The sequence below is a fragment of the Vipera ursinii genome, assembly GCF_947247035.1.
Source record: "Vipera ursinii genome assembly, chromosome: 4".
NCBI classification, from domain to species: Eukaryota; Metazoa; Chordata; class Lepidosauria; order Squamata; family Viperidae; genus Vipera; species Vipera ursinii.
The window spans coordinates 41,055,182-41,071,703 of NC_139514.1; the positions used below are offsets into that span (position 1 = coordinate 41,055,182).

The 16,522-nt window shown below is 36.4% G+C and overlaps 1 protein-coding gene and 1 long non-coding RNA gene across 3 annotated transcripts in view; one reads left to right on the forward strand and one right to left on the reverse strand.

Moving 5' to 3' along the window:
* The window catches only part of CADM2 (cell adhesion molecule 2), a 377,294-nt gene that overhangs the window by 151,793 nt on the left and 208,979 nt on the right, over positions 1 to 16,522 (reverse strand). The window lies entirely within an intron of this gene.
* Positions 1 to 16,522, forward strand: part of LOC310640000 — a 154,558-nt gene that overhangs the window by 16,761 nt on the left and 121,275 nt on the right. The gene's annotated exons all lie outside the window — the stretch shown is intronic.

Consider the following 16,522-nt stretch of genomic DNA (forward strand, 5'->3'; position numbering starts at 1 on the left):
ATTTATTCTTCTTCCCCACTATTTTCAACCATTAAGATAAATCCTGTTTTAAGGAGAACACACACTTAAAACGATGATAGACAGATAGATAGAAACATAATATCCTCCCTTGGATTAGAAATATTTAAGAATGTTATTAGCAGACCTTTTCCAGTAGCAGCAGCATATTTGTAGTGAGCTTTCCACAAAGCAGTAGCATGAATGACTACTCTTAAATACTTGAAACTAATCATTTGTTCTATTTTATACCATTAATGTTCCATAAATGGAACTTTGAAACAGAACATAATTTCATTTAGGCAAAAATAAGGAAGCCTACAAATGCACACAGAGCTGCATGTTTCTGTTTTTATTTCATTGGTTTGTTAATATAATAATAATAACAATAATAACAACAGCAACATTAGAAGGTACCTTGGAGGTCATCTAGTCCAACCCCCTGCTCAGGCCGTAAACCCTATACCATTTCATACAAATGGCCATCCAGTCTCTTCTTAAAAACTCCCAGTATTGAAGCATTCACAGCTTCTGGAGGCAGATTGTTACACTAGTTAGTTGTTCTAACTGTTAGGAGGTTTCTCCCTAGTTCCAGATTGCTTCTCTCCTTGATTAGTTTCCATCGGTTGCTTCTTGTCCTGCCTTCAGGAGCTTTGGAGTACAGCTTAACTCCTTCTTCTTTGTGGCAGCCCCTGAGATATTGGAACACTGCTATCATGTCACCACCCCTTTTCCTTCTCTTCATTAGACTAGAGTCACTAGACATACCCAATTCCAGCAATTGTTCCTTAAATGTTCTAGCCTCCAGTCCCCTAATCATCTTTGTTGCTCTTCTCTGTACTCTTTCTAGAGTCTCAACATCTTTTTTTACATTGTGGTGACCAAAACTGGATGCTGTATTCCAAGTGTGGCCTTACCAAGGCATTGTAAAGTGGTATTAATACTTCACATGATCTTGATTCTATCCTTCTGTTAATGCACCCTAGCACTGTGTTGGCTTTTTTGGCAACTGCAGCACACTGCTGGCTCATATTTAAGTGATTGTCCACTAGGACTCCAAGATACCTCTCACAGTTACTACTATTGAGCAAGGTACCCCCTATACTATACCTGTGCATTTGGTTTTTCTTGCCTAAATGTAGAACCTTACTTTCCACTTTTCTTCGAGGAACAAAAGAAAGCATGCACCAAATGTTATGTTCTAGAGGTTTTTTCCTTAAAAAAACCCCCAACAACTGGTGAATTTAATTTGCAGAAAGATACTAATCCAAAGACTGAACCATGGGTGGATTTGACTAGACCTTCTCTTTGTTAAGACTAGACATCCCCAGTTCCTGCCACTGTTCTTTATATGGTTTAGGCTTCTGACCCCTTAACAACTTTGTTACTCTTCTCTGCACTCTTTCTAAGATCTTAACATTTTTCTGATGACCAGAATTTGATCCAGTATTCCAAGAGGGATCTCACCAATGCAGTATAAAGTGGTAATATCACTTCATGTGATCTTCAACTATCTTTATGTTGATACAATATGATACTGCATTAGCTTTTTTGGCAGCTGTAGCAAATTGCTGGCTCTAGTGGTGGTCTAATAGGACAGGGTTTTTCAACCTTTTCACAGATTGTACCACTTTTAGAACATGACAATATTGGAGTACCACCAGTGCTTATCAAGGTGTCAAAAACTTGTTGACTAAAAAAAGGGGAGGATTTGGGGTTTTACGATTAAATTCATTTGTTGTTATAGAAATGGCTAGTTTATAATATGGAAAAGTAAAAAATTAAGGTTCAATGTTAATGCTTCCTTCTACTGCAACAGAGGAAGTCTGTTCTTTTTCTCTTCTCCCCCTCACTTTTCCCCCCCTTTCCTCCCTACTATTTGCTTTTGTATTTTTGTATTTTATTCTATAATCTAATAAAATTTTACAAAAGGAAAAAAAGGAAAAAGGGGAAAAAACCAGTTTTACTTTCTTTGGTGGCTGTTTCTTTGCTGAATCACTTTCCCTTTGCACTGACAAATGTATGATGAATTTATCCATGTTTATTAATATGCACCACTACCAGCTAGCTCAGGGGTCTTCAAACCTGGCACTTTTAAGACTTGTGGACTTCAACTCCCAGAATTCTTCAGCCATCATGGCTGGATGAGGAATTCTGGGAGTTGAAGTCCACAGGTCTTAAAGTTGTTAAGTTTGTAGACCTCTAAGCTAGCTGATCGGCCCTTCTTAGTTCTCCTTCCACAGTGTAATAAGAATGCACCCCCCCCAATCCCTTCCCTGTACCCTTAAAAGACACAGGAATCACGTGCAAATCAAGAAAGCTCACAAAATAAACACATAAACTCCATTTTGTTTTTTTGTTTTTCTTTTCTTTAAGCTGCCTCAGGGGTGTCACGTGTCACAATGTTGCAATGTTGAATGAAAGGCTCCAGCAATTGCAAAAAGCTTCAGCTTTAAAATTAAACCTATTTACCTTCAAAGAAAACTTTATAAAAGCCATAGACAAACTCAAGATAAGGGTGTAAAACTAATTACATTTATTTAAAGAGATTAAACTTACAAAGGTCAACAGTTTGAACTCATTGCTAGCCTAAAATACAGACTAAAATATTCCAATAACCAAAGCACACAAAGGACCCTCTGAATTATAAAACGCTGTAAAAACTGTACCAAAATCCTTATGGTAACCGAATCAAGCGCCCTGCTGATCCAAAACTAAATAAACCCATCTCCTTTCTGACATGCTGGCTTTTCATTTTATCAGCGCCTTTTGCATTCTCCCAGCTGGAGAAAACAAACCAGGGGACCTTTTCTTCCAGCACAGCTGCTGCTTCTCTGTCCATTTCCTCCGTTGGCTGACCTCTCCTTCTCGTTCTCTGTTGTCTTTTTTCCCCTTTCCTGCCCAAACCACCTTCTTTTATAGCTTCTCCTCTGCTCTCCCTTTTTCTTCAGTTCACCTCCAGCTCCGTGCAGCTTCCAGAAGCACCAATCAGCTGGAGCCAATCAGTTGGAGCCCTGCCAGCTCCTGGGGCTTCTGCCAAGCCCAGACAGTCCAGCAGCTGCAGCTGCCTCTCGCTCAGGCTTGGTTCACTTTGGTTCATTCCCCTCCCCTGCTACACTGGGCTAGCAGTTGCGTACCACATGCCACGTGGCAAAGTACGCATACCACCGGTTGAAAAGCCCTGTACTAGGACACCTAGATCCCTTTCAATTGCTATTGTGAGCCAGGAACCACCATTTTATCTGTGCATTTGGTTTTATTTGCCTATGTGAAGGAACTTATTTGTCTGACCCACTTAATTGCATTTTGTTTGGTAGTGCTCAGTGGTGAAATCTGCCAAAATCCTTTTGAATCTTTCACCTAAAATGTTAGCTATTTTTTTCCAGGTTAGTGTTGTCCAAATGGAGTGCCCCCTCTATCCCCTCAACTAAATCATTTATGAAGGTATTGAAGAGTACTGGGCCTAATTCAGAATGTTGGAGTATTCCAGTACATGCTTTTTTCCATGTAGATGTAGTTCCATTGAGGACTACCCACTGAGTGTGGTTGATCAGCCAGTTGCAAATCCATCTGATGGTGGTACTGTCTATCACATATTGTTCTGTCTTACCAAAGAGAAGGCTGTGGTGTACTTTATCAAATGCTTTATTGAAGTCTAAGTAAACAATGTCTACCAAATTTCCCTTATCTGGTAATTAAGTCACTAAGCAGTAAGGTTTGGCTCACAAATGCAGTGCTTGATTATCTTTTCCAGGAACTTCCCAGGTAATGATGTCAGGCTGCTTGTTCACTTTCCTGAATCTGTTTTTTTTTTTTTTTTTTTTTTTTTTGTAGAATGAAACCGCATTAGCTCTTTTCCAATCTTCTGGTATTTTTCCAGTGTCCCAGCAGCTTTGAAAGATTTTGTTCAGTGATTCTGAGATCCAGCTCTTTTAGAATCCTGAGGTGTAATCTATCTGGTCCTGGTGAACTGCTCTAGAAAAGACAGATATTCTTTTACAATTTTCTAGTCTATTTTGACTTGCATTCTGATTTTGTCTCCTATGGTGTTGCTTTTAGTAGATTGGATTATTTTTTTTTACTTTTACTGAAAACAAATGCAGTGTGATTGATATTGTTTCCTTTATACTTTTTTAATTAATGACTAATTTTAAAATTGTTTCCTTTAATTACAATATCACATCAGTATTTTACTTCTAGGAAGGATGTTGTCATTGATGTACTTAGTTTATAGAATATGATTTATAAAATATCTTCTGAGTACAATCACGCATGTATTACATTTGGACTTTGCAGTATAGCTTTGTTTACCAGTTTAATTTTAATTGAAATGTTATTTTGAATGTGTGAACTTCTTTTTTTCAGCATTCCACTAAGCCCGTGGTGGCAAACCTATGGCAAGGCTGCCGCAGGTGGCACACAGAGCCCTCTCTGTGGGCACACACACAGTTACCCCAGTCCTAGGCCTTCAGCTGGGTTTTATAAAACTTTTTTGCTTTAGGCCTCCGCCGCTATATGCAGAAAAAAAAAAGATTCAATCAATTTCAACTTCTCGTGGGGAAAAAAAAAGATCTTGCAAAGTTGGCATTGATTGAACTTTTTAGTCCCACCCAGTTGGCTGTTACCACTGCAGCCACGCCCAATTGGCCACACCCAGCCAATTGGCCACAACCAACCAATTGGCAAAGCCTACATGGCACCCGATAAGTGGATTTTGGGTTGCAGTTTGGGCACTTGGTCTCTAAAAGGTTCACCATCACTGCACTAAGCTCTTCTGAAGCTTCAGTGATAGAACTGGATAGAATAGAATAATATTGCACTGTTGCTTCATTAGTAATGCAAGTTTTAATGCTGTTTGTGATTATTAAACTTTGTATAAACCTATGGCAGAAAACAAAAGGAAACAATAGCCAAGTATAAGACACCACAAAATATATCGATAACTTGTATTAAACCAATTTTCTGAATCAATGAACCCATATCTGAAATTGCTTTCCACATTAAAGGGTCATCCTATTTTTTATGCTGAATAATATTTTAGCTTAAGGGTTTACTATGCAACTTGGTACCTGGTACTTAACACAAAATTGCTAGGAGAGAAAGCCAGTGCAAGAATACAAGTTATGTCAACTTCTGTAATAATATATCAATCAAGTTATAATTTTTGGACATAATACAAGAGTTACTAATGCATTCTTCAACAATCAAAATAATACCTATTGTATATACATGACCATCACCATATAGAATACACAAAAATCAATTTGACTATATATTGGTCAAGAGAATTGGAGAGCTCAATTATAACAATGAGAAACTAATTGTAGAATTCACAGCTCATGAGAAATTTCCAAGCAAGTTATGACAGAGAATGAAGAGGGCCTGTTTCCACAATTTAATCTTGAACATACAGTCACCATTTTTGAACAAAATATCAGGAATTGCTTTGAAGTTCTGATTCTAATTAATAGAAGGAATTGTGGAATGAAATCATAGAAACAATTAAGAATTAATATGAAAAGAGACTGCAAAAGATCAAGAAACAGAAGAAAAAAACTGTATGTCATAACAGATGGTAGAAATTGTCAATAACATAAAAGAAGTTAAAATAAAAAAAAACCCAAAGATCTCAGGAAAGAATTAAATGAAGAATTTCAGACTGCAACCATATTAGATGAGACATGATGCAGTACTGCAATGACATCTGTAAAAATATCAAATATGGCAACAGTCATGGAAAAACAAGGAAAGTAGTCCAAACCACCAGAACACAGAAACTTTCCAACTTCAAATTGCTATTTTGTAGGATGCCAGCAGACAAGCAGCAATTGATTCAAAGAAGATCAGAGATAAAGGATAATATTGAAATTCTGTACAATGAGGATGTGAACATCCAGGTTATCTTAGGAGATATTTTCTAATTTCAAGAAGATGAACTTAGATCAGCATTCTGGTCATTATCAAATAAGAATGTTACAGTTGCTGATAATCTGTAGAAATATATAAACCACAGAAGAATATGAAAGATTGTAACCAAAGTATGCCAGCAGATCTGGAGAGTGACATGGTAGCCAAAAATTAGAAGAGGTCAATCTACATGCTGCTATCAAAGAAATAAGACACAGTAACGTGTGCAAACTGTCACACAATACCCAAATTCACCTCTTACTAAAACTCTATTGAGGGTCTTCCAACATAGAGCTCTACATGAAAAGGAAATGCCAGGTATTAAAACTGGTTTTAGAAAATTGTGTGTGTATATTTAGAAAAGTAAGTGTGTGTGTGTGTGTGTGTGTGTGTGTGTGTGTGTGGATAGATAGATAGATAGATAGATAGATAGATAGATAGATAGATAGACAGACAGACAGACAGACAGACAGACAGACAGACAGACAGACAGACAGACAAAAAATAGTAGTTTTGGCTAAGCAGTAATCATCTAAACCAAGACACCTCTAGGTTTAGAAAATATACTTTACCTTTGATTTAACAATAGCATATGTTTAACAGAAAAGGACTATTTCTTCTGCATCACTTAAGTTTCTGAAAAGTATATAATCTGTTGATTGTAATGACTGTACTCACAACTTTGTGATGGACATACTAACATATATAGAAACTGTCAATATACTATATGTGTAAATAAAAGTGTTGTAGCAATGAATGTACACATTTTGTGTAAACTGTGATTTCTATACTATTAAGACTACATTTGCTAACCAGTTAATGAAAAAATATAATAAGGCAATTGACTTTTTCAGATTTAGATGTATACATATTTACATAAAATACATTAGAGGAGATGCAGAATTTATTACTTTGTGACAAACCTTTAAATTTCATTTTTACAAAAAAAAATGAAAGGGAAAGCCTATTATGAAGCACAATATAGTTTTTACTAGGCATAATCTATGATCAGTAATGACACTTTAGCTGCTATGGATGTAGTAATGAACATAGGTGTTCATTTTTTTTACTGATTGTTTATAAATTATCCCATCTCCAAAGATTGTGGTATATACTCTGGCTCCTTTTCAGTAAACATCCAATAAATATTTTTAACAAATAAAAAGAAACATAGTAACATAATCAGAATATCAATGTACTACAGTCAGATGGCTATTTACAATCTTCCTAAATGCCAAAGGTCGCTGAAATAAAATAGTTTTAAATAGTTGCATTATGGAATGCAAGGACATTTGAGGAACAGGCAAGTTTCTGGAGTAATCATGTTCTACAATGTTAGAGTCCTGTCTCCTAGTCCCACTTTTTTTAGCTTACATATTGGAAAATACCCCAAATGGATGAGCAGAAGCATACCTGCAACTCTATATTGGTAGTGTTCAATATGAGTTTCTTTTATCCCATTTGGTTTTTAATAATACTGAATCTGATTTGGCAGTGTTCCTAGAATTGCAGCTGTTATTAGAACAGCAGATTAAAAACTATTGCTGAGGTTCTTCCAGGCACTACCTGGAACAATAAGGCAATGAGCTCAATTTAACATCTTCCAGGCATCAATTACAGACCCGTTGAAATTGGCATGTGACATCTCCCAGCTGTTACTTATAAAATTAGGTGCAAGATGGAGTCTTCCAGTATCCCACATTGAAACTGATTCAACTGTTTAAATCCCATAATTGCTGACTGGAACTATCCATTCAAATAGAAATGGAACCTCTGGAAAATGATGCCTTACCTGCAACCCTTTCAATGTATTCTTGAAGCATATTATTCCTGATCCTAATGAAATTAAACATTGCTTAAATATCTGAAAGAAATAGATATGTCCCAATGAAAGCCAACTCTCAGAATAACAAACACTGTTTCTACCTCTTGGCTACGTCTGAATCCTAACTGAAAGGAATTTAAACAATCCATTTCTTCTAGAACTCTGAATCCCCACTGTTTTCTCAAAACATTTTGTAAAAAGGGAAGGATGTATATTGGATATAATGTCAGATATGGATAGACTGAAATATGGCTTCTTCAGGAGAAGATACACCACTGCCTTTTTTCAGCATTATATTGTTCCCTAATGAAATATTAATCCATATTATAATCCCATAACTGATGAAATGAACGCCAAAAGCTGTGGATCTAGTCTGTAGGTAGTGAGGTTTTCAGTGCATTACCCCAATACATTTCTTTAAGACTCCCAAAGGTAAAATAAATAAACCTAGATTATATCAGAAGATGCCTCCCTATTCTTCCCAAACCAAAATAAAAATGATTAACTTTATTTGCAAATAATTCCATAATACATCCTGTCAGCCTATACTTTATCATACCTATCCTTTCCCAAGAATCTGAGTTACCTTAAATAGGGTTACTAGACAGGAATCAACAGTACAAAACATGGGGAAGAAAAGATGCTTCACTAAGCTTATCATCATTGGATACAATTGATGGCGAGTCCCATACAAAATTAAACTCATATTCACTTTTAATTTTCAGCCATCATTGTTTCTGGCTCTTTTTGGCTGCTTCATCACATAAAGCTCTTTAATAAATAAGGAGCTGCTTCTGAATGCCAACTGTGAAGAGGCCACATGAAAGCAATCTCATTCAGTGATCCCTCCGTTTCAGAACTCAACCCAGTACAAAATGGAATTGCTTACCAAATTGTCCTAAAAATAATCCCCAAACATGTTTTGAAAATCCTCCCTGTCCATCATGCATCTTGGTCAGACCCATCCCAAGAAATTTTCTACTTTTGCAGTTCAAGGTGCCAAAAATGTGCTACAAGAAAGTGACATGATTATAGCAAAAGACAAATAATGTTCTCCATACCCAAGCCACATTATACCTACTCTAAAGTAAAGATTAGATTAGACATGTTTTGGTGTTCAGTGTGTAAGTCATAGCTGCCATTATTTGTGACAAGTCCAGTCATCATTGAGACCAAGAACGTAAGATTCACTGTGCACTCAGAGTACGGAGATTTAAATTCTCCATGACTAGGCAGGCCTTAGGGGTTCTCATTCCAGTTCTGAAAGGACTCCCAGGAATTCCTGAAGGACAGCTGTTGGGCAGCTAGTTAGTCAGTAGATCTGTATTCATCCCAGATTATCTATGGTTCAAATTAATACAAAAACAATTTGCTGCAGTGCTACTAGTAACAATAAATGGCTCATCATCAACTATAGAAATTCATCCTTCCTGCTCTTGACATCTCTTGTTGAAGAACTGAAGCACAGGAGGGCATTTTTGACTGGGTCATATCACCACTGCTGCCCAACCAGATCTCAGTTATATATGGCAATATACACACTCATCTCCTACCACATTGTGAATAACTATGATCTTTTCAGAGACTTGACTTTTGCCAGTAGCAGTGTGAATACAAGGCCTAACAATTCAGCCCACAGCAGGAGTCACTAGTATAGCAGAAGAGACATTATCCCCTTTATCCTGTAAAATATTACCCAATGTCCATTCCTATACTATCTTCTGCCCATCAAAATGACAATTCTAGTTTTGCTCCCAGCATTCTGGCTCAGTCTGTTTCCTCACTCTCTAGCAAATGAAATGACATTGCTCTGATATCCTTTCTCTATAGAAGCAGCATAGGAACAAGAGCTCGCCTTCTGATCTAATAATATCTGAAGACATTTACAGCTTCAAAGTCCAAATTCTTGTACAAAGTCCTACTTCTTGTACAGCTCCATCATTTTTCTCAGACCAATATGTTATCACCTATCAGTCATTCTTTTGTTTGTCTTTCTCTTCCAAAATTCTATCCGTATCTATGATTTTCCTCACTATTAACCTGTCCATCTCTCATCACTCTCATCACTATAACGTTAATTCCACACTTTCCCAAACGTTTTACTGCAAAAAACCTTCCCTCTAAAAGAGAAAGAAATCAACAACTGTGGAGTCAAGACACTATCTTTAAAAATAAAAAAAACGTAAACTCAAAAAAAAAGCTACAATATATACCAAACACCTATGAATAATTCCATATGATATGCAAAAAGTATTTCCCTCTCTTCACTTATTCTTACAAAACAATTACTTTGGAGAGAATGATTTTAATCAATATAGTATTCAGATGAAACTATTTCTTACATAACAAGGTTACAATGAATTACATTTAATATTGACTGCTTGTGAGGAGATCACGTACATTGTAATTAGTGATGTTGAATATTCCTTGCCTGGTTTAACAGATTTCCTGCTTTGAGGAAAAATCCAGTAGCAGGAATCAGACTTTCTGTTCTTAGCCAAGGAACTTACAGTATGTAGCAATTGTGTATGGACATTTCACACCAGTCATTTTTTCTTATAGAGTTGCTGAGATATTATTCACACCACTTAGGAGAAAAAGTGGGCCTACGTTTTTAACATTATATGTTTTATCAAGTGATACCCATTTCTTAGAATGGCACAAGATAGGAAGATAGGAATACTAGCAACATAATAGTTTCTAGATTTCTTTTCTTCAGCCATTGCCTTCTTTTTCTTTATCTCCATTTGCTCACAAATAGGATGGAAAATTTCAAGAGAGCACTTGAACTCAGATTTTATTATATTGACCCGAATCCATTAGAATGTCTGTATGATTCCAATCATAAGCAATGGCTGACTGTGATACACAGGAGTATTAGCAATAAACATTGTCTTGGTTCTTTTGTTTCCTTAAATAGAATGAAATAGATTCACATTTGTGGAACACACTGAAGGACGAGAGCCTTTTACTTGTATTCATGATGAAATCTTTCATTAACAGACTATATGAGGCAGTTATAAATTTTAAGAGATGTCTTTGGCTTCTATGGATGCTGTAGATAATTACAAAATACCAGAATTGTTTGCTTTCACTTCCATCTAACACACACAAATAAAATGTTATCTATCTCAGTTTATATTTGCTTTTCAGCTACCCACCATATTGATTTTTTTAAAAAGTCCTTGGAATTTCTGTGGTACTTTGTTCTTGGAAAAAAATATGATATTTAAAGATGATTTGTTTGTATCATGCTAACTATCATTTTAACATTGTTTAATAAAATAATCTAAAAATAAAAGGGTTGTATGGGGACAGCCAGGTACTAAAGCAGGCATGTAAAACTGCTGGCCCACAGACCGGATGCGTCATGCTGAAACTGCGCCCACCTGATTGCCGGCAATGCAGAAAAAGTCACGATATGTCACACAATGTCATGATTTTGACACGCCTGTACTAAAGGATGTGGCAGTTAATCACTGATAGTTCACATTTAAAGCTATTTTTTATCTTTAAAAGCACATGCATATTTTTATATTAGATGTGCTTTACATGGATATGGCAAATATAATGTGACAAAAACCAGAAACATTTCAGTCCTCATTCTTCAGGAAGATTCTAAAACATTTTCAGAATACTCAGCGGAACTAGGGTAATAGTTCCGCTGAGTATAGCCTCCCACTTGGTAAGGGACCAATAGTAATGGGACAATTGGCTTCTCAGCTGTTCCATGGCCAGGTATGTGATATTCCCTCATTACCCCAATTACAATGTGCAGATAAAAGGCCCAGAGTTCATTTCAAGTGTGCTATTTGCATTTGGAATCTGTTGCTGTCAACTCTCAAGATGAGATCCAAAGAGCAGTCACTATCAGTGAAGCAAGCCATCATTAGGCTGAAGAAACAAAACAAACCCATCAGAGAGATAGCAAGAACATTAGGCATGGCCAAAACAACTGTTTGGAAAATTCTCAAAAAGAAGGAACGCACCGGTGAGCTCAGCAACAGCAAAAGACCCGGGAGACCACAGAAAACAACTGTGGTGGATGACCGAAGAATTCTTTCCCTGGTGAAGAAAGCACCCTTCACAACAGTTGGCCAGATCAAGAACACTCTCCAGGAGGTAGGTGTATGTGTGTCAAAGTCAACAATCAAGAGAAGACTTCACCAGAGTGAATACAGAGGGTTCACCACAAGATGTAAACCATTGGTGAGCCTCAAAAACAGGAAGGCCAGATTAGAGTTTGCCAAAAAAGCCTTCACAGTTCTGGAACAACATCCTATGGACAGATGAGACCAAGATCAACTTATACCTGAGTTATGGGAAGAGAAGAGTATGGAGAAGGAAAGGAACTGCTCATGATCCTAAGCATACCACCTCATCAGTGAAGCATGGTGGTAGTGTCATGGCGTGGGCATGTATGGCTGCCAATGGAACTGGTTCTCTTGTATCTATTGATGATGTGACTGCTGACAAAATCAGCAGGATGAAGTCTGATGTGTTTCGGCCAATATTATCTGCTCACATTCAGCCAAATGCTGCAGAACTCATTGGATGGTGCTTCACAGTGCAGATGGACAATGACCCAAAGCATACTGCAAAAGCAACCAAAGAGTTTATGAAGGGACAGAAGTGGAATGTTATGCAATGGCCAAGTCAATCACCTGACCTGAATCCCATTGAGCATGCATTTTACTTGCTGAAGACAAAACTGAAGGGAAAATGCCCCAAGAACAAGCAGGAACTGAAGATAGTTGCAGTAGAGGCCTGGCAGAACATCACCAGGGATGAAACCCAGCGTCTGGTGATGTCTATGCATTCCAGACTTCAGGCTGTGATTGTCTGCAAAGGATTTGCAACCAAGTAATAAAAAGGGAAAGTTTGATTTATGATTATTATTCTATCCCATTACTATTGGTCCCTTACCAAGTGGGAGGCACATATGCCAACTGTTGTAATTCCTACACCGTTCACCTGAGTTGGATGTAAATACCCTCACATTAAAGCTGACAGTCTGCAGTTAAAGCACAATGTGTTTGTTTCATTCCAAATCCATTGTGGTGGTGTATAGAGCCAAAGATGTTAGAATTGTGTCGATGTCCCAATATGATAAAGTTTGTGCCATCTACAGTTCTCAAGTTGTTTCCTGATGAATTCTCTAAAAATTAAATGCTTCTCTGACAATGTTTAGAATACATTAGCAGGCTTGTCATAATTTGAATAATAGCTTGTAATTTGACAGACAGCTAGGACATTATATTCATTGTTAAAATTCATTGACATAATAATATTTCTTTCAAAATTATGGTATAACATTTTATCTTCTTTTTTTTTAAAAAAAAAGATAGCAAGAGTTTATTCTTTGTCTGAAAATATTTCAGATCCCTAGGAATTTTCTAATTTGAGCTGCTTGACAGAAAGATCTTTGCAGAATAAAGGAATACGCAGATTTGTTGTTTCATTAATACAGATGTTCTTTTGAAAAAGAATTATTTCCACATTTATAACAAATCTCCAAGGAGAACAGTGCCCAATGCAGGATTAATATATGGATTTATTTGTAGCTGTGCCTTTTATATTAACATGCATTTAATGTGTATTCAGCTTGCATCTTTACTGCAGTAACAATTCTGAATTCAATATAGTTGTACAAACAAGGATATTATTCAGAGGAGGTCCTACTGAATTCATTCAGACATAACCCCGTACAAAAGTATATATAGGATTACATCTTTATATACTTTGTTATACATGATTTGGGATTATTTTGGTATATATTAGTTAATTTCACATTTTTAATTACTATTTCAGCTGTATTTTTTATTTTTATATCTCACCTTTATTATTTCACAAATACTCAAGGCACCAAACATATCCAACACAACTTTGTCTCCGTGCAATGATGATGATAATTTTTTTATCTAGGACTGCAGAGACCCATGTTCTAGTCTTAGCCATGGAAGCATACTGAGTCAGATACTTTCTCTCATTCCAACCCAACACTCAAAATTGTTGGTATTGAGGAGGGAATGGAAGAACAAAATAATACAATGTATGCTCCTTTGAGCTGCTATAGGAAAAGTGTGATGTAAGTTTATAACGTAAGAAATAAAATGCACCATAGTCAAGAAATAAACACGGGATACTTTTTTTCAGAACATAATGGCTAATGATCACTTATCAGGTTTTTGCTTTTCATTTAGATTATATTTCTTTATTAATGCAATTAAATACATCACTGATTAATATTATATGGAGTTTTAGAATGCTATCCAATAATTGGTTTGAATTTCATTTTGTATGCTGCAGAACAAAAAACTGTACCATTAAATTCTAGATTCCTTATGTTGCAAAATGAGTAGCCAACTCTGTTAAGATTTCTTGAAGGTCTGTTGATTTTGTACCTTGTACTATTAGACACTGGGAGGGAAGTGGTGGCTCAGTGGGTTAGGATGCTGAGCTTGTCAATCAGAAGGTCGACAGTTTGGCGGGTCGAATCCTGAGTGCCGCGTAGCAGAGTGAGCACCTGTTACTCATCCCAGCTTCTGCTAACCTAGCAGTTCGAAAGCACGTAAAAATGCAAGTAGAAAAATAGGGACCACTACGGTGGGAAGGTAGCTGCGTTCCGTGCGCCTTTGGCGTTTAGTCATGCCAGCCACATGACCACGGAGACATCCTCAGACAAGCGCTGGCTCTTCGGCTTTGAAACAGAGATGAGCACCAGCCCCTAGAGTCGGAAACGACTAGCACGCATGTGCGGGGGAACCTTTACCTTTACCTACCTTACTATTAGACACTGGGCTCCAATGATTAGCCATGTCATGTTTCTATTCTGAATAGAATGTATGATGTTTATGATCAGAAAGTATATTTTTCATATAGTTAAACAATTGTTGAAAACATATTATCACAACACCAAAGCCAATGCAGTAACCTAACCCTCTTCTTAATGAAACAGAATTAAATCAAAATCTTTGTTTCTTTCTTTCCATCTGAAAAGAGGTTGTGGTAAGAAAGTGTTTTCAAACATCAGTTGGAGGAAGAATAGTACGGTGTACTTGTATACTAGTGCAACTGATTGATTATGTGCTGTCAAGTTGGTGTTGTCTCTTAGTGAATCTGTAATTCTATTGCCACTGTGAACAAGTCCATTCACCTTTTTACTGGTTGTCTTCTGTTTCCTTCTATTTTTCTCAACATTATATACTTCTCTAGGATTTGACGTAATGTGTCCAAAGTAACATATTCAAGACCGGTCATTTATGTCACAGTAAAAGCATGTGATTGATTTCTTCAATTATTTCTTTGTTTTCATGGTTGTCCATGGTATTCTAGGAATGTTTTCCAAATATATTTTTGGAAAACATTTATATTGGAGAAGTCTGGTTTCAAGCATAGGACACTTTTTTTAAAAAAAAAATAAATCTACTTCTGATGAACAATCTCACACAGGTAGTACTTGACTTACGACCATCTTGATCCCAAACTTTCTATCGCTAATCAAGAGAGTTGTTAAGTTGTTTTCCCCATGTTACAACCATTCTTGCCACAGTTGTTAAGATAATTTGACTTTCCCATTTTACTTTGTTAATCAGAAGGCTGGAGAAGAGGAGGAGAGAGGAGAAGAGAGGAGAAGAGAGGAGAGGATGACAGAATTAGAAGGGACCTTGGAGATCTTCTAGTCCAACCCCCTGCTCAGGCAGGAAACACTATACATTTCAATCAAATTGTTATCCAATCTCTTCTTGTGGTGATTACATAACCTTGGGTGATCACATAATCATGGGACACTACAACCATCATAAATACACGCCAGTTGCCAAGCTTCTGAGTTTTGATCATGTAACCATGGGGATGCTGCAAGTCATATGTGGTCATAATCTCAGGAAAATTTGTATATTTTGAAGTACCTCTTCATGTATAAAGCATTTTCTAATAATTTGTACATAGTCTAGCATTTTACTCAGTACAAGTATATGTGCCAACTATTAGACATTATACCTTTGGTCCACCTTTAGTAGTACAGAGTGGTTTGTACTTAACTGGTTTTCTTATGAAGTTTTAAATAGTCAAATGTATATTTTCTTACTGAAAATTTGTCTGTCATTTTATCATCCCAATTGTGAAACTACTGGTTTTCTATTACAACAGTGCATTATGTCCTCATTTCTTTTTCAACTCAAATGTATATTTTTCTCAGCCTATACTACTATCATATAAATTGCAGAAATGGTACATTAACTTTAAAGTGCAGCTGCAAGCTACAGAAATGATGTCCCATGACACTTCTAGTCACTCCTTCTACAACCTGGATTCAAATTTTGCATACTTCTATTTTATGCATGCATCTTCTATGATTGTCTTATTACTACCATTAACTAAATTCTGTTGACATTTGTCCAGGTTGATTGATGCTTTGAAGGAAAAGCATTGCTCCCTTTTTCCCACTTGATTCCCAAAAATCTGAATCCAATAATCATACATCCTTCATATAATCCAACATTTTCATTCTTTCTCAGAAATTATGATAGTTCTTACAAATACTCAATCTGTTCTTTGAGATTTTGAGAATTACTTGTAGAGAAGGAAACAATTGGCCATTATGACAAGTACATATCATAAAAATATTTTTCCTACTATCTATTTATTTCTTCTCATAATTCCTCACTTTCTGTTTCACACAAAAAGAACACAAAGCTTACCTATTCATTGAATCTATATTTGGATTGGATCAACAATTACATTCTGATCAATCAACAATTACATAACTTGAATTCAGAAACAGCAGTTTCT